General features: G+C 35.0%; 1 protein-coding gene and 1 long non-coding RNA gene across 10 annotated transcripts in view; both read right to left on the bottom strand.

Moving 5' to 3' along the window:
- Positions 1 to 27,795, bottom strand: part of PTPRC (protein tyrosine phosphatase receptor type C) — a 122,736-nt gene that overhangs the window by 91,395 nt on the left and 3,546 nt on the right. The window lies entirely within an intron of this gene.
- LOC116558647 lies at positions 250 to 27,795 on the bottom strand. Its single transcript, XR_004272113.1, has 2 exons — positions 5,317 to 27,795; positions 250 to 5,004 (listed from the first exon to the last, which is right to left on the bottom strand). It is a non-coding gene; the product is annotated as an uncharacterized LOC116558647 (long non-coding RNA).

The raw sequence follows: 27,795 nt of genomic DNA, 5'->3' as shown, positions 1-27,795 counted from the left end.
CAGAAACATTTATATTCAAGTCTGTAAAGTAGGCCCTAGCCAAGCTATTCTGGGAGTGCGTGTCACTCGTGACCTATTTCACAAAATGTCTATATCACTGTGAAAACTCCTGAGATAAGTAAAGAAGTTAATTCAAAGAAGAAGCTGGTAACACCTACATGCTTCATTTGGCATCAAAAAATAGTAATTATTCTTATAGTTCTGTATTAAGATGCTCACAACAGAAAATAAAATTAGTATTAGTTTTCTTTACTAAGGTCCTTTGGGTGATGCCAAAGTAAACCTGATTTCATTCCCTTTCACAAATGTGATTTTCAGAATGAAGAGAGTAATAAACGAAGTGAGTAGGAAGATGCTGCATTTTGAGAAAAAAAAAAAAAATGACCCCATCATTCCGCTGACTTTACAGCCCCAGGACCAAATAAGCTATTCAGTTAAAGTAAAACTTGATTTTTAAGAATTTCCCAATTGTATCTCTTTACACAAAAAATATGTTCTTCATTTGCTTGGGGGAGAGAAGGGGTCTGGGAGTGGCTGACGGAAGGTCTGGATTAGATTGTGGCTCTGCTTCTGGTAGGCATGGCCAAGTCAGGGAGTCACCATGCTGTGGATTCCATGTCTACGGGACTCAGCAGTGGGATATTAGGGAAGCTTAAAACATAGTATAAAAATAAAGTGAAAACTTTAAAAAATGAAGGGAAATGTTTTTTAAAAATCTATATTTAAATCTAATAACGCATTTTTTTCAAAAGAAGCAAGTAGTTTTGTGAGTATGAGGCAGATTAGGTAGAATGGTGGACCACACAGTACACAAAAGGAGGCGAGAGCATAAAAGGAGGACGTTGGGTGCAGGTGGTTGCCTGCAGGCACTGGAAAGGCTGGCAGACAATGATGTGAGCATGACCAGTCAGAGATAAGGAGCCTAACGCAGGAACGTGGTGACAGGGTAAAACAACAGTAAGTGTTAGTCATTTCCAAACACACGCTCAAATCTACCGTGGTTTGAACTCTGAAAATAAGTGTGTTCATTTTTGTGGTTACTATGCAGCCACTTCCATGTTTCTTCGTAATTTTTTGCCCAATGTGCTAGTTTTGGGTTCTATTTCAACCATCTTATTTGCAAAGAAGTCACTCCTTTGAAACTACTTCCATTAGACTGATTCACATAAAATCATTTATTTTGTTGGTCAGCAATGACCCAATATCATCAATTTCAAATGTTTGATCCTGTATGTTACATTACACATACTTTATTTGTGCAAGTATCTTCAACTTAATTGTACCATAGCTCTCAGATGGTTTTGCTGCAGCTTCCACGGATAGATAGTGGGTAAAGTGGGGTTTTGTTATGCTCTCTTAATTTCCCTTCAATACATCTCTATTCACCTGAAGACTAATTCTTCCATGGAAAGAAATGGATTCCCCAACTCTGAAAGGCTAAAACATTCAGCTGTATATCCTTTTGGGAATCTGAAATTACCTTTCCTTATACAGAACCTACGTAATTCTTTATCACTCATTCTCACTTTAAGCTTGATCATGTATCTTTTCTATAAACTAGGGAATCAGAATTATCGGCACCATTTTATATTTACTTTCCATGTACCAAGGGTGTTTATGCAAGTTCTCAGGCCCTCTTACTCTGTCTAATACTGTTGATTCCTTCTAGTGGTATGAAAGGTGCTTGGCCAAATTAAAGCACTAAGTTTGTATGCAAGTTCATAACACAGACATTTTAATACGTTGTTTCTTTATGTTATGCCCTTTGCTCTCTTCTTTATCTACCTAACTCCTATATTGTCTTCGAAACCCTAATTTAGGTGACGTTATTTTTTTGCTACTGTGTTACTCTGTGCTTATGTTTCTATAAAACCTAGCTGGGCATGATGGCACATGACTACACTCAGGGGGCTGAGGCAGGAGGATCACAGGAGCTCAGCAGTTTGAAATCAGCCTGGGCAACACAGCGAGACCCTGTTTCTAAAATAAAAATTTAAAAAAAATACATCTCACCATACCACTTTGGATTTGAGTAGCTGGAATGCTCCTCCCCCAGATAGCCATATGGCTGGCTTTCCCTATTTTTGTTAGCTGTCCAATATTTATTTCTGTAAGATCATCCCTGCCACTCTAATAATAATTGTTCTACTGTTAGAAGAGTTTATTTTAACTCTCACATCTGTATTCAGTTAGCTACAAGCTAACATTGTAAGCTAAGGTGTGTATACAAGCTAACACATGCGATTTTCTAAATTTCCTCTCTTACTTTGCAGAAATGTGACCAATTGCCTACTTCTTTCCAGTCTTTATCTTTATTACCATCTTTTCTCTTGCTATGCACTGCCTAGAATGCCTGAGACACAGCTACCACCTATTGAAATTATAGGATTTAAATTCTATCAACTGCATGGAAATTTCTCTAAACATTCCACTTTCATTGATATCTGCTTTTGTATTTCTATGACATGTTACGAATTGACAGTCTGTATATGTATAGATGTCTTGTCCTATAAATAAAACAAATATGTTTTCAAGGAAGAGACTGTGACTTTCTTTTCTATATTCTACCTAGCATCTAGCTCTATGCTTTGCAGGTGTTCAATAGCACAGGTAGAATGAGTGAATGAATGGATGAATGCCACCGACTTCTTTATTGCCCATCAATAATGCACCCAAGGCTAAATCTTAGCTTTCCAAACTCACTTGGCCAGACAAATTGACATTCTTTATTCCCATCTGAGGCAAGTTGACAATTTTTTCATCTTTGTACATTGGGAAACTTGTCAGATAAAAAGGCCTGATATAGATTCAATCACATAAAATGACTATCAGCTATGGCAATGAGAAGACATGATAAACATTCCAAAGCTATTCATAATCCCATTCTTCCTTGTTAAATGCTATAATAGAGGCTAGAAAAGAAGAATAATTTCTTTCTCAGGGACTTCTCCCCACCTCTGACAGCAACGGGTGGTCATATGTTACATTTCTGGCCAATAAGTGTCAACAAAAGCTTCTGGGGAGGGTTTCCATCCCTGAATAAAGAGGTATAACCTCACTAGGAAAAATGTATTACCACTTTGCCTTCCCTTTCTTTTGCTGGAATGTGGATGGAAGGTGTGAACGCATCGCATCCCAAATGAGATAGGAGATGCCAAGAATGAGGACCAAAGCCTATCAAATGGGGTGGCAAAAAAAGAAACAGGAAACTGTCATCGTTTGCTTATGGCATTATTATGTTTCTGTACTAGCCATGGATTTTATTCTTTTAGATCTTTAGTTGTAGAATTCCAATGTATTTGAACCACTAGTGATCACATTTTATTTTGTTTGATAGCTGAATACAAAGCTGGCTGATTCGGTGATCTACAAAGTCCTTATTGAGGTATCTTATACTCCTCCTCATTCAAGCAAGATTATATTTAACTTAAAAAGACAAATGAAAATGAATCTACTTTTAAAAATATATATTCTTGGTGGAAATATTCACAGTCTACCTTGAAAGGAGTGTTATAGTAAGATTGCTTTGCTTGTAAAGTTATGCCTTTAATATCTGGATCTGGTCTTTCTAAGCCAGAATAAAAATCTGTTCATCATGATCTCTGTTATAGCCATCTGCATATTTGAAGGCTGCTGTTTTATCACCTCATATCTTAAGGTCAGTTAACAGATTAACAGACCCTTTACTTTTATGTTTACTGTAGCATCTAGACATGGTTAGCAAATGCTTTTATTATTTCCTTACTTTCTTTATAAGATAGACGAGTATTACACATACCATAGCATCTCTTTTGGAGCCACTGTGATCACTAAAAGAATATTTTCATTGTTCCTACCTTCTCCTTCCTACATGTGTGGAAAAAACACACCTTCTCCTTCCTACACGTGTGGACATTCCAGACATACACATGGCTGTCTAATTCTATCGTTCAACCCTCTATGAATAGATGTCCACATGCTCCCTAAATCTTTAAAAAAATTTTTTTTGAAACAGGGTCTGGCTCTTTGCCCAGGCCAGAGAGCTGGAGTGCAGTGGTGTGATCACAGCTCACTGTAGCCTCCATTTCTTCAAAGCAAACAGTATTTTCACTCAGCCTCCCAAGTAGCTGGGACCACAGGCACACACCAGCTAATTTTTGTATTTTTTGTAGAGATGGGATTTTGCCATGTTCCCCACGCTGGTCTTGGACTCTTAGGTTCAAGTGATCCTCCCACCCTGGCCTCCCAAAGTGTCTACCTCTTTTAATGTGAGTATTTGAGCATATTGAATGAAAATGACCTGCCATTTATAGGTAAAGATACACTAATAACATAGTATAAACAGTACATACACTTGGTTTGTCTTTCGAGGACTGGGGAGAGAATCACGTTCTATTTTCCCACATTCTCATTTCATCCTGAATGTGCCAATAGAATTTCTTTGCCAACGCGTTGCCAGACACGCTCCCCTAGTCTGCACTACAGCATTTGTTACCATGTACCACATTGAACCTACTTGAACGTTTCTGTCACGTTTACCAGCCAGATGGTGAGAATCCAAGGAAAAGGGGCACATGTACTAAGTCCATAGTTTATCTGTTTTTGGAAACATATAACTGCATGAAGAGATCAGGATGAAGATATCGTTATAGTTACCCCAATTACCTCAAGGTGGAAGTCTGGGGCAGACAGCCACAGGGAGCCGCCATTGCAAAATGTCTCTGTATGTATGCCTGGGGGACCTGGCTGTTCTGCTTTTCCACAATCTTTGCTGTCTGCTTATTCTCACTTGGCTCCTGCCTTACCCGCAGGTCCCAATAATGACTTCTTGACTTTGACAACTTTGATGACAATACATTAATCAAAATCATAATAAATAATAAAATGTACTTTTTAAATACGATATTTAACTGATTGATTAAATTGCTTTAAAAGGCTGCAGGGATGTTCCAGAAACACCCTCCACCCCTTTTACTGGCTCCAATCCCATTCAGATCCAAAGAGTAACTCTCCAGATTAGGAGATCTGGATTTCTTTTTTTTTTTTTTTTTTGAGACAGTCTCACTTTGTCACCCAGGCTGGAGTGCAATGGCACGACCTTGACTCACTGCAACTTCCGCCTCCCAGGTTCAAGCGATTCTCCTGCCTCAGCCTCCTGAGTAGCTGGGATTACAGGCACGTGCCACCACGGCCAGCTAATTTTTGTATTTTTAATAGAGACGGGGTTTCAACATTTTGGCCAGACTGGTCTCTAACTCTTGACCTTGTGATCCGCCCGCCTCGGCCTCCCAAAGTGCTGGGATTATAGGCATGAGCCACCGCACCTGGTCAAGAGACCTGGATTTTTATGATAGTCCCCCAGAACATTAACCTTAAGGGGAAGAATATAGCATTTTTTCTTCTTCTTGTCATAAGTCATTTTTAATATTGGAGTATCACAAAGTCAAAAGAAAGAGCTTTTAAAATATTCCTTCCAATGCTAGAGCCTATGAGGCCATAAGGGAGAGGCCCAAGGCAGGGGGAGAATAAATCCTTGATTTCAAATCTAGCAGCTATCAGGGTTATAAGGGGCCTCGGAGAGGAGATGTTGTATTCTTCCCAAACAGCCTATTCTAGAGCTTCACACACACACAGGTCTGAGGAAGAAGCAGACATCCGAGATGAAGAAGAGAGCAGTTCCCGGTATATTGGGGTTAGAGTTTTCCCAACTTTCAAAAAGCATTCACTATGTAGTACTAAAGGCCACGATATCTGATTTTGTCATCAAGTAGCATGACTATTAAAAATATTAGTTGAAAACCAATTTTTAAAAACGGTTCTGTTTTCTACGGGGAAGTAGGAAGCAGTGTCTGCACTAGGGCACAGTAAGATTGTTATCAACTTACAGGAACACATCATGTCCTCTGAGACGTGCTCACAAAGATAGGTAGGGACTTCGTTTTCTCCCACACAGCATCTTTAAACCTCTTCTTACTACCCAAACAATTTTGTTTGCTGCTAAAACACTTCGCAATTAATTCACATCCCAAAGCTATTTAAAACAAATCTTTTCCCATTTTTATACGGGTCCCTCTGAAACATGGGAAGATGGTCTGTTCCCCATTTCCCACAGCCAGCCACAGACATTGTCTTCCGGAAACAGAATAAAAACTCACACTGACCTCAATTATCCAAAGACCAATTTTCTGAGAACATATAAACTTATATCGATATATGAAAATTATAGCAAACGCTGTCTTAAATAATAATATTTCTCATTTTCATCACCCCCATAAAGTGTAGGGTTAAAAAAATTATAGTTAGGAAACATTGGAAGCACTTATTATGATTAATAATATAGAAAATCATATTTTGCTTTTGTCTCAATTCCCTGTTGTTAGGTAGGTGACATGATGTCATACATAAATAAGAAAAATAATAATAGCGTAACAATGAAAACAATTACCAGCATATACTCAATAATTTGTATTTTCCAATTATTTATTCTTTAATACCTGGGAGGTATGCAATCAAATTATCTTCATTTAAAGATGAGGCAACTGAGGCACAAAGAGGTTAATCACTTTTCCCAGGGAAATTCAGTATGTGCCAGAGTTGAGATTTAAATTCCACAAATCTAGTTAGGAAAACGTGCAATCTTAACCATCACAAAACTGCCTTGCAATCAATATTATGTATCACGGCCACAAGGTCAGCTGTGGATTCAGAGGGTGGCTACAGGTCTCCAATGTCCAGGTCAGGACTCTGTCCATTAGACCAAGCTTCTAACTGAAGTCTCCTTCAACTACTTCCAGAAGCTGCCAGTACTTCAAAGTATTCGGGCTCAAGATTTCTTCCTCCTATTTCCACAAACCAACCTGTGCCCTTTTTCACTTTCCATGAAGTTGAAAGCTTATTTAAATGGATGAAGGAATCTTATAGCTAAAAGTGCTCCTGAGAATTCTATTTTTAAAAAGATAAAAGGTAAAGACCATTATTATTCAAACTGTTACCACTACCAGCTTGGTTTGGCTCTATTAATGCCCTGAAAAGAATGAAATTCAGCAAGGAATAGAGGGAAGCAGATGTACTCAGCAGGGTTCGGGTCTAAGAAATTCAAAATTACACAGAAGAAGTAGTCACAAGTTCAATCTTTCCTGCAGTGCAATTGTGTTGGGAGATTGTCTTTATTCATCAGTGGGGTAAGCATAGACTCATCAGAAGTCTATTGCACTTCCTAGGTGCAGAGACGTTGGAAGTAGAACACAGATGCTCCGTCTCCCCCTTGGCCAGTAGTTCTTGCTCTGGCCAGGGGTCAGGTGTAATTCAGCTCCTCCCTTCCACACGTGTACAATGGTCACATGGCACAATTACATCAGCTGCAGAAAGGGAATGGTGAGTTCAGAATGAAAGCGTGATGTGAGATCCTTACATTCAAGGAAAAACTATAGTTTTCATGATTCCTATGAAAACATTTAAGTGTGACAGTTATCGAAGCTGACATGTTAAAAAAACGGAAACGTAAGTGTCAAATAACTAAGGGTATCTATAGTGTCTGTAAAACTATTTTAGGGAAGGAGAAAGGAATACTGATCAATGTGTGGAAAGTGGGGTAAAAGGCAGCAGTATCCACAATACGGAGAGAACTACATTTTAGTTTTTTCAATATCCCTAATTACGTTTCTCTTTTTTCTCTCTTCCCATCCTCTTTGATTTCTCTTATTTCTATCATATAAGCCACTCTATTAAGACATTCAGTTTAAAATATATATTGACATTTATGTATACATTAATATGTTATCATATTTATACACACACACACAAGCGTGCATGCACACACACACACACACACACACATGCACACACACACAAAACTCTCAACTCTCAGAAAATTCCTAGCCAAAATGACCCTAGAATCAAGTTGTTCAGAATCAAACCTTGGCTCTGCCTCTTATTAGCTTGGTAATTTCAAATAAATTGCCAACATTTTCCATGTCTCAGATTCTTTATCTATTAAATAGGAATAAGTAATACATATGCATCATGAAATCATTGTAGGAATTGGATGAGCAAATAAATGCATGCATTAAATATAGCATCTAGCACACATGAAGTGCTGAACATTATCCATTTATCTTAATGATTATTTTTATTGATATCACTATAATACAATAGCCAATACATCATGGAGGTGCATTGCCTAAATCTGGTTAGGTTGACTCTGAGATTGCTGGTTTGTACAATATAAAAATTGGCTGACAAGTTGGACATGGAGGCTTCTTAATCACAGTCTTTCGGAAGACACATGTTTGTTGATTCAAGGTACCAGGTCTCTGAAATGTTGTGTCAGTGCAGAATATCACACATTATTAATGAAATTTAAATTCAAGAGTATTCAGAGGATGCTAACCAGGAGGTAGAAAGTGGCAGGGGACAAGATAACATTCCAGATATGGAAAACTTAAAGAAGGCTATTTTATTCTAGGAAGAAATAGTATAGATAAAAATATGATAAATACATTCAAATACTTGAAATATTATTATAAGAAGGTATAGTCTTATTCTATGCTGCTGTAAGGGTAAGAATTTTATCTGTTGGCATATCAGTGGTTCTCAGTGTTTTCTGGAATTTCAAGATAGTCCCCATGAACATTTTAAAGATTCTTCAAGGTCAAAATAAGTACTGACTAAGCATTATAAATATTATTATTTACCTAATAGTACTAAGAAGTTATTTTTCTTTTTCTCTCTCATTCTCTTATTAGTAGAAAATTAATGTTTCCAGAAACCATATGGTATATATTATAACAGAGAATATAAAAACATATATGAGAATCCAGCTGTCATTCAGACATTTAAAAGATTTGTAAAAATGCAAAAAGTGCCACTATTCCTATTAAATCTTTGTTTTGTAATATCTCATTGTTTTTATACAATAAGTGCTATTTATATTAATATGTTTATTATTATTAAATGAATAAATATTTTTAAATTCTAATTTATTTTATAATAAATATGTGTATCCCACATAGAGAAAAGCTCTATATATTTCACAATTAGAGCTAAAAATATAGTTTATGTTTCGGAATGTTTAAAAAGGAGTCCAGAGACTAAAAGGCATGAGAAACATCGGTTTCAATAATAATGTTAGGATTTTGAAATCACAAATTTCAAAATATTTGAGCAGTCCAACACTAAATTAGGCTTTTCTTTTTTTTAACATAGTCTTTAGAAAATAATCGGTGCGTGTGTGTGGTAAAAGGAATCTATATATAATTGCCCCTAGTCACTTCTAAGATTCTCTCAACTCAAAGATGCTTCAGCTCCATTATGAAAAGAATTGAAAAAGAGAGCTTATTGAAAATACTGTTCTCAAAAGCCTGGTGTGAAAGTTAGCAGGTAGGCTTGTGGTTAGGAGTGGCAGTTTTGGGGTGAAGCAAAACGTGAAGAACACCAGTGCAAGAATATAGTGCATTTTGAATCTCTGTGCTGGGGGGTAGATTCTCGAACGAAGATGATAAGGCTCAAAGGCTTGCTGTCAAAGTTACTTAGGTTTCATAATGGGACGTCTTCTTGGGAGGATGGAAACTGGGGTCCATGTTGGCCTTCCAGTTCTCCTCTGAATATTCCAGAAACTAATAGTTAAGATTCTTTTGAAAAGCTAAGTTGATGGATGCACACATGGTTTCTGCTCTAGACCGTGTCACAGATGACATCATAACCTCTACCCATTGTCCTGCTTTATCATTTATTTCAACACAGAATACACACACACACACACACACACACACACACACTATGTGTGTGTGTATATGTAGGTAAGTTATACATGTATATTCCTCTTTCATGTAACCTTATATCAAAATTTAAACACAGCTGCAAAAAAAGATTGATGTGCAAACCATAGGAACACAATTCACAAAAGGAAATGCAAATAATAAGCATATGAAAAAAACCCAACACAGCAAAAATTAAATATCACAAAATGGTAAATTTAAGAAATGCCAGCTTTTATAATAAAAGTAACACATTTAAAATGATAAAATTAAACTCTGACAAAAGCATGTGAAAGGAAATTCATGCAATGTTAGGAGGGGAATAGACGAAACAATTTTTCTGAAAGCCACTTGTCAATATCTATGAAGAGACTGAAAATGTTTTCATTTTTTAAAACAGAAATTTCAGGTCTAGGACACTATCTTAAAAAATGATTATATATTTGGACAATGATTTCTGTATAATAATATGTATTTTCAAGAAAAATTAAAATATCTTTATTTGAAAACTAAAAAGAGAAAACTATTCCTACAGAAATATTAAGAAAAATATTCCTCAAAGCCATGCTGGTTTGGTCATTAAACACACACTGTCGATTTCCTCAGACAGTCCGAACTATTGTGTACTCAGAATGAGCACTGGCCCCCTCCGTCCCTCTGCAGTGGAGCGCCTCCACTGAATGGGCCCTACACAAGAAGTCCCACCTGGGGAGGGGCCAAATGTGGCTTTTCTACCAATTTGTCTTCTGTTCCCTGGCATAGAGCAACACTAACATTTGTGAAATATTTGTAGAAAACACAGCTGCCTTTTCCGTAAAATTTACAAATAATTACTATAAAATAGTATGTGTCTAATGGTGACAGACAAGAGAGCAAGGCAGAAATCAAAACATGAAGAAGCTAATGCCTCCTTTTTAGGGACCAGGTGTCTCCACTGGCCCATTAATTTTCATAATGGCCTCTGAGTTCTAACCTTAAAAAAGTATACTCTCATATCTTCCGAAATTTTTATTTTCCTTGAAATAAGTTGGTTCTCAACTTCAAATTCATCATTAAGATATTTTTTAAATACTATTTTGAAAAATCTTTTCTGGAAAGAAAGTTATTTTCCTTAGCACTGCAAAGGCAGAATGCCACAGAAATGCAGACACTTGCTCCACATGTTTGTAGGGTAGTACTGTAACGTTATTCAACTTAACATTCTCAAATGATTTGATGAAAATACTCTTTTTCTAAAGAATTTTACTCTGAAAGGAAGAGATAGCTGGGTTTTTTTTCTTTTCCAATTATAATGAGGAGCAACCAGAAAACTGTGCTACTCTTTCTAAGGGGTCACGAATTGTCATAGTTTTCCAGAAAAGAACATAATAAGAATAGAGGTGCAATTTCATCAAGTCTTGCCACATATGTGTTACATTTAGTATTCTGAGTAACAAATGCCAAAACCCTAACCACTTTTTAGGGGTGAGGAGAGAAAAGGACAGAACAAGCATAGAAAACTTGTTACTTAAGTCTGTAAAAGGGCAGACAAAAGATTTCACTGAAGTTACCACTTCACAAGAAATATTTTTATTATATAGTAGAGATTAATAAGTCATGGCAAACATTCTAGGTTATCCATATCATTCTGTCTCAAGGAAGTAAAGTATTTCTACATTGTGTCTCTTTCATGAGCACAATTACAGTCCACACTGCCTTATTTTATTCCGCCTTTATATAAGAAGGCAACATAATAAAATAATACTTAAGCTCAATATTTTGCATTTTTACTATCAGATTGCCAGTCATAGTATCAGTCTATCTATATAAAACATGCTAAAATATTCCCATGATACCAGATTATCCACAGAATTATGGAGCCTCATTCATTCATATGTGTTATTATTAATTCGACAAATATGTATTTAAAGGCTACTCTGTAACATTAGGCATGGCATATACAAAGGCAAAGGAAAACATCTCTCTCTCTCTCTCTCTCTCTCTCTCTCTCTCTCTCTCTCTGAAAGGTGCTTAAAGCAGAAAGAAACTAAAAAGCAAATATGGAAGGGTAATCCAATGAGACGGACCCAAAGGGTGTCCCTGCGGGCATGCAGGATGGCTGAAATATATATGTACTCCACACCTCTTCCCTGGAAAGGTGAAAAACCTGTACTCTTGCACAGAGCTTGAGCACAGTTTAGTTTAACACATATTCATTGAATATTGAATCATAATTATACTATTTTTGTCTATTGAAGAGATGCTCCCAATGGATTTTTTTCATGGGCTATGAAGGAAGTCAATGTCAACAAGATACCTTAAAAAATGTGTTTGTGTTTATTCAGGAGACAAGTAGGGACATTTAAAGATAAACAGCAACTGTGAATGGAAAGAGGCCAGTTGTAAAGCATCATCGAAGACCTACAGTAGAAATACAATCCTGAGATGACTATTTCGCAAGAACAGGCTTTCATATTTCTGGTATTTCCATTTGGGAGGAGATTGAAGGGAAAAAAAAAAAGAGCAAAAGTTTTCTCATGATGTTTTGCAACTTTTGCTTCCGGACTCAGTCAGAGCCCAGAAGCAGCAAGAGAGGTAAAATGAAAACATTGTTTTTTCTTTTTGTTTTAAATAATAATTGATTTATCACTCACAAAACTGAGTATACTTAATTCAGATATGTTTGAGATTTCAGATAAGTATGTATAATGAATGTATTTTTATTTAAAATGAGAAAATGGTTTATTCTTGACATCCTTTATCTTAGCTTAGAGAGACATAAAATCTTCATTGTATGAATCCAATAGAAACAGAAAATAGTGTGGCTTACAAAAGTTGGATTTCTTTAAAGAAACAAAATGGAAAGCACCAGTAATCTGACAATAATATTCAGTAACACAAAAAGCTCTTGTCTCCATTAACACTTCAATCAACAGGTAAACAGAAAAATCTACTTTCTTAAAGATTAATTATCTATACTGGGAATAGCATAAATGCACAGCTAATTTTTCCTGCTCTAGTAAGTGATATTTTAGATTTCAGAACAAACTTTGCTTTACTAGAAAAGGTAAACCATAATATTTAATCTAAATAGGAATACATACATTATATATATATATATATATATATATATATATAAACAAAAAACCCTCTTGATTCCATCCTATGGTAGAGTTAGAATGTTCTAGTAACCCAAGTAGATGTTTTGTTTTAAACAAAACTGATTTTTTCCTGCTCTAATTTAATCTCCTTACCTAATGTTCTTTAGTCCTCCAACAGATCTGCCTACTTAAACAATTTCTAGTCACAGGATGTGGCTGCCACAATTTTATCTCCATCTGGCAGAACATAACCAACCTGCCTGAGCTCTCAACTCCCATTTTATAGAAACTAAACTTTCCTTGTTCGCCCGCTCCCCCATGCCACCTCCATGACGTGCATTTCTCGTAAAACCACAGATCAGTAAACTTCCTCAGGGAACTTGCAGTAATATATGACCAAAAAAAAAAAAAAAAAAAAAAGGAGCCCTGTGATGTGTAGCAGAATTCATCAGGCTAGCTGTCTGGTCTGGCATTGATTGCCAGGCAAGCTTCCATTTGTACCTTCATAGCTCATGCACAGTGTGCTATCCCTGTATTGGGCCCTTGTCTTCCACGGGGCAAAAAAATTGAGTGGGAGAGAGAAAGAAAGGGAAGCAACAATACCTTTTAGGTTAAAAACTGAGGCTAATAGATGGCTTTTTCTTCTTTATGCAAGGGATGAAACTATATCCGTGACCCTTCTCACTATGAAAGCCTTAATGTTTGTTCTAGCCATTCTTACTGGAAATGACTGCCTTACACAGTTGCAAATGTCTTAGAATAGTATAGTGAACACCTATGATTGGAAATGAGTCTCTATTAATCTTTGAAATAATGACCAAACTGTTGTAACCTCTGGCAGATTCAATTCATAAATATATAGATAAGTCTTACAGGACAAAAATTACATCCTACTTATAGTGAATATATTTTTATATCATTTTGTTAAACCTTCTTAAACTTTTATAATGGTTAATACTTCGTTACTACTATAAAATCCTCACCTCTGAATCTTTTAAGTTTTTAAAAATTATATAATGTCTCCTTTGGTCACTGTATAGCATACCCAACAAACTTCAAGGTGAATAATGCTTAGTGGGTGCTTTTTGGTGAAGCATCCAGTAGTTTAACCAAGTGGTCTAGAATAGCACATTGCTACTGCTGGGAGCCATAAAGAAGTTATTTCAACTAAGCTCATAGTTTTCAGTTAAGGTGGCAAAGGTAGGCAATTTTGCCCTCAGTTGACATTTGGCAATGCCTGAAGACATTTTTGGTTGTCACTGTCAGAGTAGGGTTGGGATATGTGCTGCTGTGTCCAGTGTGCAGAGGCAGGAGTGCTGCTAAACATCCTACTATGCACAGGACATCTCAGTTCTCCAGCCATATTGTCCACAGGGCTAAGATTCAGAAACTAGTTTAAGCTCTAAATCTCACTGAAAAAAAAGCAAGGCTTAAAGAAATCAAATAACTTATTGAATACCACATATCAGAATCTCAGTCTAGTGAAAAGGAATTAGTAATAGAGTTAGGATTCAAAATTTGTCCCGAAATGCCTAATCCAATATTCATTCCATTGCATCACGTCAAAGGACAAATACCTCATAATATACTGGAGGAATTCTAGACCAAGTTCTCTCATTGTTGGTATAACAAAGGACAAGTCACTAAATATCTAAGACTTTCAGTTTTCACATTCGTAAATAGATGGGTTGAAATAGATTATTTCTAAGGTCTTTTGCTTCTCTAAATTAATTGTTGTATAACTAATGCTGCTTTACATTATAGTAGTCTACAAATTTCCAAATTCCTTTTCTCTTTTTAAAAATGTTTTCACTTTTGTAAACATTTTCTACAGAAATTGTAACTCAAATAAAAGCAGGAAACGTCAGCTAATTAAAAAAAAAACAGCTCAATACTTGGCTCTCAGTAAACAGTAAAGAACATCATAAAATAAAAGGTATTCTTATTTTTTATTATTTAATGGGAAGACACATTCTCTGGTCCTTTTATATCCCGTATACAAATTAAATTATTTTGATTGTATCCGTGCAATCTAAGACTATAAATATAGAAGAAAAAACAGCCACATAAACAGGGAAGTGTTGTTACTGATTTAATTGAATTGATTTGACACTTTCAGACTATTGATATATTTCCTGAGATAAAAGTTGCCCTAAGTATTCATGAGTCTGTAGTTCAATTTTAGTAATTTTAACATAGAAAAAAATTGATGTTTAAACTTTTCATTTTAATACTCATCTTTTCTATAAAATATTTTAAAAATTTACTCTCCAAGATACTATTGTTATACATATTTATTATTATTATTACATATTAAGGTGAATTTTGAGAAACTCTCCTCTGCATGATTTCTTAAATTACAAAGCATATTATTCTCTTATGAAGGATAGCAGGCTTAAAATGGAGCAAGGAGCAGTGGAACTGCATTTAAGGGGAGGGAGAGGCCAAATTTGCTTGTTACACACTATATTTTATTGGTTAAAGAGCTTAGCAGATTAATTACTTCAATTGTAAAATAAGACAACAGATAAAAAGAGAAAATGTCTTCCCTTCACTAAAAACAAAACTAGTACTTGTAATCTGTGCATGTAAATGTTTGGTGTACCATGTAATCCATAGTTTTAAATGTTGTTTTATTATAAAGTGAGAGAATGAAATCTTAGCTATCACATTGCTGTTTCAATCCACTAGCTAAATTATTTAATCAGAGGAACATAAGCTATCATTTGTTTATTTATTTTACTCAAAAAGAATTTTAATCTGACCCATGTGCCATTATTATTGTTAACCTCTAGACATTTTAACAGCATTTTGATGGGCCTTAAATCCATTAACACTATAAAGGAAAACATCTGTGGCTCTAATACTTTTTAGAGTTGCTCCTAACACTGTTTTTGTAAGGAATTTAAAATGCATTTAATTAAATAAAGCCACTGAAAATTCCATAATTCACTGTGTGTTAAAATACCAGATATTAAAATTATGTCAATTTTATTAACCAACATGAAGCATGCATATCTGTAAGAGGGAGTTATTGGAAAAGCTAGCGGAAGGAAATGTTTTCTTGCCCATCAAATCCAGATGTTCAATTCATAAAATGGAGGCCTAGAGAAAAGGCAAGTTATGACACTGAATAACATTAAGAAATGTTACTTCTGATAATATTAAGAAGTGTTACTTCTGATAAAACTCATGAACGAAATACAATTTAAAATAAATAGTGCTTTACTTTGTCTTAAAGTAATATTTTCTACTTTACATGTGGAATGGAATAATGGATGAATTAAAATAAAAGGCACATAATTTCTTTTTTCACAAACACCTTTATGTAAATGTTTATATGTTTTGAAATGTAAAGGGTACTCTTTAGCAAAAAGATAGATCCATTGGAAGTATTTTCTTTCATACACTAAGACATAAACTGGAACAATGATTCCACAAAATCATGGCTTTATGGGTGGCACTGATTTACTTTTCCCTGGTCTGTTGCTCTTTAGCAAATACAGATGTTTATAGAATAAATTAACTACAAAATAGGAATTCACATTAACAGTGGTTGAACATTCTATATTTCAATATTTCAATTTATAAAGTAATTTGTGAATCATTTCTTAATTTTAATATCAAGACTTCAACTTTTATTTCAATTCTTAAAGTGAAAAACCAAATGAGACACTAATCATAGTAGCGGTAACAGAATTTCCATACTCCTTTATAGTTTTCTAAATATTTTAATAATATAACAACTCCTCATATTATTTCATTTTATTACACTTAATGAAGTGATTTTACATTCAATTTCTATAACCACCTTATACTTAGAAATTAAAATTAAAATTTAATTTAAGAGAATGCATTCTATTAAGACTAACAAAAAAGTCCTTTTGGATACTTTGAGCCTAACACACACTTTCTTGAAAATTGACTAATTAAGATGGGAAGATTACGTATAGTTAAATTGGTATTAATAGAAAATACCTTTAACTTTACAGTGTTTCTGAAAAATAGAATGTGACAAAATTGGCACAAATTTTATATTTGACAACTAAAGGTATTTTTATTATTCTTATTTTCCTGTCTTTGAAGTTCTTCTTATATTGTATCTGACTTGTTCCACTTCCAGAACTTTGAGGTTCCACTTGCCTTTGATCTCCCAATAGCCATTCCCAATAGTTCTTTCAGCCACACCATCTAGCTGCCCTTGACATAACACTACATTTTATTCATAGAAAAGGAAAAATATTTTATTTCAAAGGCTTTGGTGATTTTCTTCGTGGCTTACCCTGAAATTATTTTTCATCTTCCTCTGGGTGAGAACCTCTTATTTCTTGAACCTCTAGATGGACTCCTGGGTTCCCTCTGTTCTAAAGTTGCCATTCAGCAAGGAGGAATCACAGCTATTGACATTTCAATGATGCTAATTACTCTTTTACCTAGATGGAATGCTATTTCTTTCATTCACATGTAATCTTTGAAACAAAGGACCAAAAAAAAAAAAAGGGTAATATTGTTTACATAATTTGGACTAACATCTGAAAATGGATTACTTAGGTTTGCTAGACTTTTACTACCTTTTATTAGAAATTTATTTTAATATCTCCCTGCTGCTTACACACAACTAGATTTTTCAGCATTAGGAGTAAATTATGTTTTTGATTTCACAAAGATAGTGCCTACATGCACGCTTATCTGTTTTTCACACACATACTGTTTGTATTAAATGGGCAAGATTGCTCTCAAGCTATTCCCCCTTCCCTTTCTCTCCCTCCCTCCCCTTCTAATTCCCTCCCAGTCTTTTAAACTAGGATTAGGCAGGTGTGCTTAAACTGCAGCTTTATATCTACGTGAAAATTAAGCAGCCACAGGAAGACATAGCTACACAACTCTCTCCTGTACTGAGCTTTTTCCATACATTCTCACTATTGAGATCACAGTAAACTGCCAAAACACCTCAGGTGCCCATTTTTTCAACTTAAGCAAACTATCACAATATAAAACAAATATCGATAGATAATATTTAGATTACTTATTCTTTTGTTTTAACCATATTTCTGTTTTCCTTAGTAAGGCTAGTGACCAAAGATTGTACATTTGTTTAATAATCTGTAGAACTAGAAACAGAATGTAGAAATAAATTTAAGGCTGAATAGCATGGTGTGCGTTGAAGCATCATATGGAGTACCAGGCATATGAGAGGCACTCAGCATTACTTCCCTTGCCTGACACCTTCTTTTTCAATCTTAGTACTGTATTTGAAATTAGAACAAGGAAAATTAAATTTAAATATTCCCTTTTAGGATATGACAACCAGTCAATTTTATAATAAATATTGGGAAACACAAATTAACAAATTTGCTTATATTAAAGACAAGTATAAGCCAGACTATATAATGATACGTGCTTGTTAAATGAGATAACATTGATAAAATGTTAACAGAAGTGTCTGGACATGGATGAGGCTGGAAACCATCATTCTCAGCAAACTAATACAAGAACAGAAAACCGAACACCTGCTTGTTCTCACTCATAAGTGAGAGTTGAACAATGAGAACACATGGACACAGGGAGGGAAACATCACATGCCAGGAGTTTCCCGGGGGTTGGGGGGCTAGGGGAGGAGTAGCAGGCGGTGGGGGGAATTGGGAAGGGATAGCATTAGGAAGAGTATCTCATGTAGATGACGGGCTGATGCATGAAGCAAACCGCCATGGCACATGTGTAACTACGTAACAAACCTGCAGGTTCTGCACATGGACCCCAGAACTTAAAGTATAATAATAATAAAAAAAAGAAGTGCCTGGCACAGAGTAAGTACTATTTTTTGTTAGCTAACTTCCTCTTATTAGCTAACTACCAGTAAGTACAAAATTAAGTAGCTCTAAAAAAATGTTTTAAGGAAACCTGCCAAGCCTGAAATCAAAATTACACACACACAGATATACATACACCCACAAAAGGATTTATCTCTATTTATATGTGGTTTAATTTTCATGGATATTAGATTCTACCTAATATCTGCCAAATTGATAGCTATTTTTTAAATTTCTTAAAGAAATGGAAGGTTTAAGTTCAATTTAAGACTAAACCAGTTATGTAACCAGTTCACACACACACACACACACACACACACACACACACACCATCCCAATCTATTCAAGTATTGGCTTAAACAGTATTTTAAAATATGTATCAAACCAAACATAAGTCATGAAATTATCCAACAGAATATTACCTTTGCATGAAATTTTCAGTTAAATTTCTAATTGATTAGTCTCTCAATATATTCTGCAGTTTTTATTAAAACAAAATATGTTAAGTTGTATCTCTTTCTTTGTCTAATAGTTAAGCTAGCAACAAATACATCGGGTAAAGACATTTGATTCTTCCAAATATTATTATAAATTCCTTAATAATTGCTTGTGTAATAGAGATATTTGCCAATAGCATGTTCACTATCAACGTTTCAAGAGGAGATAGAAGTTCAGATTTTTATGTGGATTTTACTGAATTCTCACTATATGCCAATCCCTTTTTCAACATTCAAAGCAAAGTATAGTTCTACTTTTTTTCACTGGCTGCCTCTTCTCTCTCTTTTTCTAGATCCTCCTTGTGTCCCTTCCAAATAGGAAGTTTCCCAAGGCTCAGAAACCAGCCATCTGCTCTTCTCTACATGTTTATTTACACGGTCACATGCAGCCCTTTAGCTTTAAGTTACATCTGAATGCAATGACTCCTATATTTATATTGCCAGTTAAGACCTACTGAATGAGCCTCAGCCTCTTATCGCCAATGGATTTATTGATATCTCTACTGGCTAATGAAAATCAGACATCAATAACAGGCCAAACAGAACTCTGGATTGCTGACCCGCTAATGTGACTCTTTCCCATTCCAGTGCTCACGGAAAAACAAAAACAAAAACAACAACAAAAAAAGTCATTCTCTAAAATGTCTGTACTTTCCATGCAGCCACTTCTCTTAATTCCATGTCAAACTTTCCTTTCTTTCCTCCTGCGCTGCCAAGGCTCAGTCCAAATCACCATCCCCTTTCTCCATCCTCATTCAGCCTCCTCATAACTGGTTCCAGGCTCTGCCTTACTTCCAATCTAGTCTCTTCATGGCAGTCAAAGTGATCTCTTCAACACAGAAAGAAGATTAGGTTATTCTGTACTTAAGAATTTAAAATGGCTTCTTCCCATTACACTTCAGGTAAAATTCGAGTTCTTTCCATTTCCATTGAGGCCCTAGGGGACCTGCCTTCTGCTTATCTTTCTAGCTTCACCACAACCTGCTTGGTTCTTACTCATCATACTGCAGGTGCCTGACCTTTCTGTGCCTTGAACCCAACAATTTGTTTTGTTTTGTTTTGTTTTTCGCCACAGAACCTTTTCTTCTGCCAGCCCCCCTCACCTGGATCCCCATATTTTTGACAGCCAACACTTAGCTCAATGACTCTTCTTCATAAAGGTCTTCCTTGATCACTCTGTCAAGGTGCATTTACCCCTGAATCTGGCCCTGGCCTGTCTCTGCCATATGATACTACTTAATTATCTTCACAGTATTTATCTATAACTGAAGTTATCTCAATTCGCTGTTTGTTTTCTTGTTATCTCTCACACTAGGAAGTAAGTTTTATAAAAGTAGACAAACTTTCTGCTTTATTTACCACTGTATCAGCACTTAGAACAGTTGAACAGTTTTTTAGCTTGGCAGGGGATCATCTCATGCGATTATCTCTTGCTATCATTTCCATTCTCCAGATGAGGAAACTGAGGCTTTGGAAGTAATTTTCACTGACTTTTGATGATTGGAAATCTCAGAATGGAATTAAGGCAAGATTTCAAAGACTGGTTTCTTTAAGTACCTTAAAAGTAGAGGCCGTCTGAATCCAATATCTGCACTAACATTTCTTCAAGTTACTTTTATCAGCTCGCTGACCTTTTCCTTTTTCTTTGACTTATCTGTGTCCTTCATATCACCACCTCCTTTCAGTCAAAAGTCTCAGCTGATGTCTTATTCTTCATTTATGTTTTCTTAGCCATCATATATTTTTATCATACTTAAAGCATCAATAAGTAAATTCAGAAAATAAAAACGGGTCATTGAAAAGTAGAAATGCATAGAGTTTAGTAAGCATAAGTTAACATTTTATAAACCAGACTATCTGGAAATATAAGTCTAAGAAGTCGAACTAGAATATTTGGCCTAAATTATCTGATTGGAAGTCCACATTTATCATATTAACCAAGCAAAACTTTTTTTTTTTTTTTTTACTCTCTCCAAAGTTTAGCCAACTTGTCTCTGGAATACAAAAGTGTAGGATGGGTTTACCTGGTTCATTTAATATGCTTCTTGGATGACTATGAAAAGATTATCTAGTGTCTACACTTCCTGGAATAAGATGAGAACCTTATGTGTTTTCCATGATCAAAGTGTTTAACAAAGGTCAAGTTACTTCCCTTGCACTTCAATAACAAAACAAAAAAAAGTAGATACTTAGGTGAATTATTTAATGGTTTTCACTTTATGTAATATCAAAAATGAGTTGGGTGGGGGAAAATCCATTCTTTCCATCGAATCACTCACCTCAAGACAGACTCAGTCCTGCCCTTTGTTAGCCTCCTTTTCAGGATGATTGTAACACATCACTTTTTGCATTATTTGTGTGGCATCAGCATTCATTGTGAAGCCAAATTAATCAAAGACGTCTTTTTTGCTTTTTATAAAAGTCATACAATCATATGTGAATTTGATCTTGCTAAAGATATAGAAGCAACTAGGTGCACAATGGTTCATGTAAGTAGCTAAATCAGGTGGTTGAACTTACATGCATATGTTATATGAACAAACTCCGAGAAACCACCAGCTACCTGTCAGTCCTGCTGTGTTTGCCCATCATCATGCAGTCACATCTTAAATTTCTGGTTATTAAGCTGAGCACTAAGAAGATTGGCTAACTCACTGGAAAAAGAATAGACCTAGAATCAGATAGACCCAGATAAAGACCCCACCCCACCCCTACAACTCTCATTTGCTATTAGCTGGTGATCTTGGAAAATTACTGAAAGATTACCAAAAAAAAAAAAAAAAAAAAAAAAAAAAGCTAAGAGTTTGTTTGTGTGCTGTGTATTTCTCTGTTTTAACTTTTCTCTCCAAACAAGCATTTTATTATCAGAATAAATAACAAAACAAACAAAATAGGACTATTGCCTAGTACCTCTAAACATCTACCAACTTTATTTACTGAATATCTCATAATAATCTGCACAACTCAGTGACAACACTGAAACTTCTATAACTTAAAAGTCTGCAGGGAATATCTGGTTTTAACAGGGACCTGGAGGTAGTCTTGTAAGAATGTAATTTTTAATATATTTTATGTAGCTCTTAAAATCATGACTTTTAAATTTGTAATTTATAAAACATTGGTAATGCCAATAATCTGTAGCAAGGTATATTACTATGTTGAAGAGGAAGCTTTGGGGTGCTGATGAAGATTTTGAAAGATTTAAGATCATCTCCAAGAGGCCACTGATACTAAGAGAATACCAGCTTCATAGAATATGTTATCCTCAGCCCACAGTACATGGAAATACTCACAAAATAGTTGTTTATCAAATGAAATAATAAGTTAATAAATAACTGAATACATCTAGTTGTCCTAGTTAAATGAAATACTCAGAAAGTTTCATCTTGAGAACTGGAAATCTGAAATTCTTATTTCTCTATTTATTCATTTCTATATTTTTCAAATTGTCTAGAATAATCATGGTTTACTTAGAAAAAATGGAATATGAAATTTAGAGGAAGAAAAACAAAATGTTAGCAGGAACTCTAAAGAATTTCTTTTTCCTTCTATTTCTTGACATTTTCCAAATTTTCTATTATGTAGAAAATTTTACCGTAAATAACTCCTATAAACAACAATAAAAGAAAGGAATTAAAACTGTTTTTAAGAATCATTAAGTGTCTTCTACATACAGAGTTGGGTGAAGCTGACAGACCATCCATTTATTCAGCAAACAATTACCGTGGACCTGTAGGCACTGGCACATAAGCAGAGACCCAGTGACAGCCTACATGACCTCACCAGTTGCTGCAAGAGAGCCCAGTAAAGAGAACTCCAAGAGGATTATTCAAAGGATCATCACAACAGAAGAACACTTGTGCAGGTGTGAAAGGGGCTGAGGAGCAAGGGCTATACAGGTGGGAGTGGGGCTGTCCAGGGGACATAATCTTGATCTTTGGAGTAAATTATGAAGAGAATTTATAATTTGCCCCACTGAAAAAAGATGTGGAGAGAAAGAAAAACAGCATATCCAATAGTTTTGTCTTCCGACAAAACAAGGTCACATTTTTTGAAAAATGCAAGTTACAAAAAGGGTATATGTTATATGTCACAAAGTGGTTACAGATAAAGCTAGATAAATCTGAAGAGATTCAATTACATCTGTATGTGCAATGCTAATTGCTTTTATTTTTCCTAAATGCACACAGACCAAAGTATGATGATTTGACACGTTCCCCGTACACCATTTTACACTGAGAAGATTTTAAATTTATCACATTGATTCTTCTGTTTACTTTTTGCTCCAATAATGAATAAGAAGTTGGCACTAAGTGAGAAAGCTAATAAGAGGAATACCAAACAAATGAATGAGAATTAAAACATCATATTTCTAGACTGTCTTAAAAGTGTTTCTGAAGTTTCCATTGGCTAGCTAAATAATAATCAAGTGTCTTAAAATTTTTAAATGAATCTAGCTAAAATAGTTGTCAATCTCCACATTAATGTCACTAATAGAAATTTCAACACAATACACAATTGAAAGTGGTTAATATAAGTTTGACAAAAATGAAAAATTACATAAATTATATTTTTTGTAGCATTGAAACACAAAACCAATTTTAAAAAAAACTAAACTAGCGGTAGCCAAACTAAACACAGAAAATGCTTCTGGCTAAAAAGAAGAATTTAAATGGTTTTGGAAAATTTAGATCTGTATTGTTTGAAAAGAAGAATTACATTTAGAAAAATAATAACCACAAAGAAAAATTCCCAGAAGCATAAGCTATAATCAGCAGAATTTGACATGGGTAAAATGGATCTAATAGTTATTGTAAAAATTATATGAAAATGATGCTGCTAAACATTAGTTCAGTAAAACTATAATTTAAATGGAAAAACTGGTAAGGAGTTAACTAGGGAATATATATATATTACTCAGGAATGTATATATTACTCAGGGAATTAAATTGGCCTAATGGAGTTTTTTTCCTCCAAAATTTATCTTCAAGGAAAACTCATAAATGTTGATATATTCTAATTAAATATTTATTTTCATAAAAGTTGAGCCAAGACATCCTTGATATCAGATCATGGGATCAGTATGTTTTCTACCCCATAGATGCCATTAAAGGAGGGATAGACAAAGGTGAGCTCTGCCTTTTACAGAGATTTCCTGGTAATGGTAGGTATTGACACAGTTGAGATTGAGGGCAGGTAACACTTCAGGCTATTTTTACAATAAGAAATCCCTGGCAAAGCACAAGGCCGTGGATTTACTATTCAGACTGTAGACTCTGGATAAGCCTGAAAAATCCATGAAATAAAGAACGGAAAGCTAAAAGAATTCAAAGGCCTGTAAGGGTTTATTCTTCTACCTCCTAACCTTAAGCTATCCCTTTATTTCTTCACAGCGTCTCAAAGGAAGAGATAGCACTGGAATCACGTTTAATACTAAAGAGTTATGTGCTCTGATTTCATGGACTTACATAAAAAATTTGCAATTTCTCAGATCCTCTCATAGTTTCAAAGTATTTTTACAAATACTATCACTTTTAATGCTTACAACACTTTATAGGTGAGGAAACTGTGTATCAAGGATGAAGACTGATTTACCTCAAAATCATGTAATTCATAGAGTTAGATTTTCAAAATATTTATCACTACAAATGCCATGATGTTTCCCAGCTTGGAGTGGTTTCTGTCTCATTTTCTATTATGCTTAATACTTTTAATCAATAAATTATTATATTTTTCATCAAGTAAATGTGTTTAAAATACAGTGGCCACACTGTATTGACATAATATAGTCATTTTGACATTGTCTCTTGGCATCATTTTTATTTATATACGTTTTTCTAAGCTATTTTCTTGAACGTAGGACAAATTTTATTTTAATTTAAAATGCAGAGAGTGTCATCTAGTCTATCAGTGATTTCTGTCAAGTTCGCTATACCAGCTGTCCATATACTAAGACATACGAGTGTGTTATCTCAGTTACCCTCAGCTCTTTGCCTTCTACTCCAGCATTAGCAAATCCCTGTTTTGGAGGGTGAATGGTTTTCTTGCAGTTACTCAAGTTTGATGAAAGTATTTTCTTAAATATATGAATGATGATCATTTATACTTCAGTATCATTGCATTGTAATTACAGTTTTTTAATAAATGCCCTATATAGGAGAAATTGAAGTTTCAGTGGGTGGCATTTTCCATTTAGACACTTGACTCATTTTTAGAGGAAATGAATGTTGAGTCTTTAAATACTATGGAGTTAAGTACCATAGAATATGTTTGTTTAAGCTTGTGTCTCTAATAAAGACTCTAATAAAAATTGATAATTTGTTGATTGTCTTTTAAGAAATGAATCAGTTGAAAGTACTATTAATTGGCATAGAAGAGGCTTGTCTACTTCACTAATATTGACTTTATGTGTATTTATTGTTGTCCTGGATGAAAGAATAAGAAAGCTTTTGTTTCTTGATTTGTTCTTACTTTTGTTGTGATTCCTGAACACACAATTATCTGCTTGTAGTAGTAATTCCTAGACTCTTTTGACAGACTGATGTTGAAGTAGCACACTGATATACAGACAGAAATGGAGATTAAATATTGTAGGCAATAATTAGATATTTTCTAATCTTAAGCATTGGTTAGAGCCATGTACAGGAAATCCAGTGATTACTACAATTTTTCTTCTTGTACATTTGGGTATTATATAGAAATACACATCACATTACATTGTTAAAATCTTGCCATGTTTTATTTTTTGTTTATATCATATCCTAAAGAGTGCCGTCTTCATGTATGCAAAAGTCATAACACTAATCCTTCAGTAATAGGCCACTGCTATGGGGCTGGGTGTCTAGCACTTACAAAGATATTTAGAATAGGCTGAAATTAATTTTAAACTAAAGATATGTTAAATTTCCATTCTGATTGTTTCCCATGTAAATAACTACATCAACCTATAAGATGTCTAGAAAAAAATCAAAGGTCAGCGTTGAAAAATGTCTTGCTCTGCACCAAGCTGACATATACACACATGGTCTGAAGATGAAACCTTGTCTTTGTGAACACTGTGCATTTACCAAGAGAATGACTCAATCTCAGCACAAATCTCTGCTTCTTACCTATTCAGATTGACATTCATCACCACACTGTCTGAAAAGAAATTATTCCCAGCTCTCTGCAAACTTTTGGTGTGCACATAATGCAACACCTGGGGTCTACCATATTCCATGTGTCCTTGCAAGCAATCCCTGAGCACTAGTATCAGTGCTCAAACCAGCAATTGCCCGGACTGGACCTGATCTGTTCATGTTATCACTCTGCCAGATTTGCATTTCCCTCCCATTCCTTACTTTTCCTCCTACGGGAATGTGTATCTGAAGAATAAAACTGACCCCCCAAATTGAGTTACCTAGAATGTCCAAAGAGAAGGTCAAAGAAAATTTAGGAAGAATGTTCTCAAACTATGAACTTTTAGGAAGTCATGAGGATCTTTCCAGACAAGAGATGAGATGAGAAGAGTAAAGAAGGGAGCAGAGAAAAAAACAAAACAAAACAAAAAGGCAAAGCCTATAAATCTAGATCCCATCTAGATCCCAAATCAGTTGATTTAACTGGACAAAGTAGTCCTGCTACCCTCATCCTCCCACTTTACCTCTGGTTAATTTTTTTTTAACCTCATATTCTCCCTCTTTTTAACTTCCCTCTTTGAAATTTTTCCTGTCCTTTATCACTATAATCTGCAGTTTTATTTTTTTAAATCCATGATTAATTCAGTGCCTCGTGAAAAAGCAAGACAGGAACTATGTGTTTATGCCTTTTGTGTGTCCTACACCTGATTTCACAAAGGTTACAGTGTCAGTAAATCCACTGATTCACGTCACCAGCATCATCATCACCAATCATCATCGCAACAACAGCAAATTAAAATGACTTGGAAAATGCCAAGAAAAGGTGATAAAAAGTATACAATTTCAGTGGAGATATATTGTGGCAAAAGTGACAAAACAGAAGATCATAGAAGAGGTAGGATTTGCCCAGGGCCTTAAATGCCTTGAGAAAGTATAGAGGAACTGGGTGTTAAAACTACCTCCTGTTTGTTTCATTTTAATTAATCATAGAAGAAAAAGAAAGAAAGAAAGAAAAAAAGCTCCCTTCCCAGCTCCAGGCCTAGCTCCCAGATCATTAGTGAAATCAGTTGCTCTGGCAAAAAGATTAGAATTTATACCAAAGGCAATGAGAGCACATGAGTACCCCTTCACCTTTTATTTTATTTTTTAAGGTGTCAAGAGAGTACGTATAAAAAAGAATGAGACTTCAGACTGATTAAAAAACTATTACAATGTTACAGGTAGGAAATAATAAAACCATGAATTAAGATGATGGCAATGGAGGTGTCAAAGTAAGAAGTTATTAGAAATTATTACAAGGCAAAATTTCAGGACTTGGGGAGCATGTCAATGTCTGGTTTAGGAAAGGAAGTAAGTTCCATGTTAATGAGGGATGAGTCTGGAGATGGAGAATCAGTGATCAACACACAGTAGGCAAAGGTATGTAACCACGTGGAGAAAAGAGAACAACACTGGGGCCGGGCGTGGTGGCTCATGCCTACAATCCCAGCACTTTGGGAGGCCAAGGCGGGCAGATCATGAGGTCAAGAGATCGAGACCATCCTGGCCAACATGGT

The sequence above is a fragment of the Sapajus apella genome, unplaced genomic scaffold (assembly GCF_009761245.1).
Source record: "Sapajus apella isolate SASKATOON/1434 unplaced genomic scaffold, GSC_monkey_1.0 scaffold22, whole genome shotgun sequence".
NCBI lineage: Eukaryota > Metazoa > Chordata > Mammalia > Primates > Cebidae > Sapajus > Sapajus apella.
Note: the sequence above shows the minus strand (reverse complement) of the source record. Positions and strands in the feature narration are given on the sequence as shown.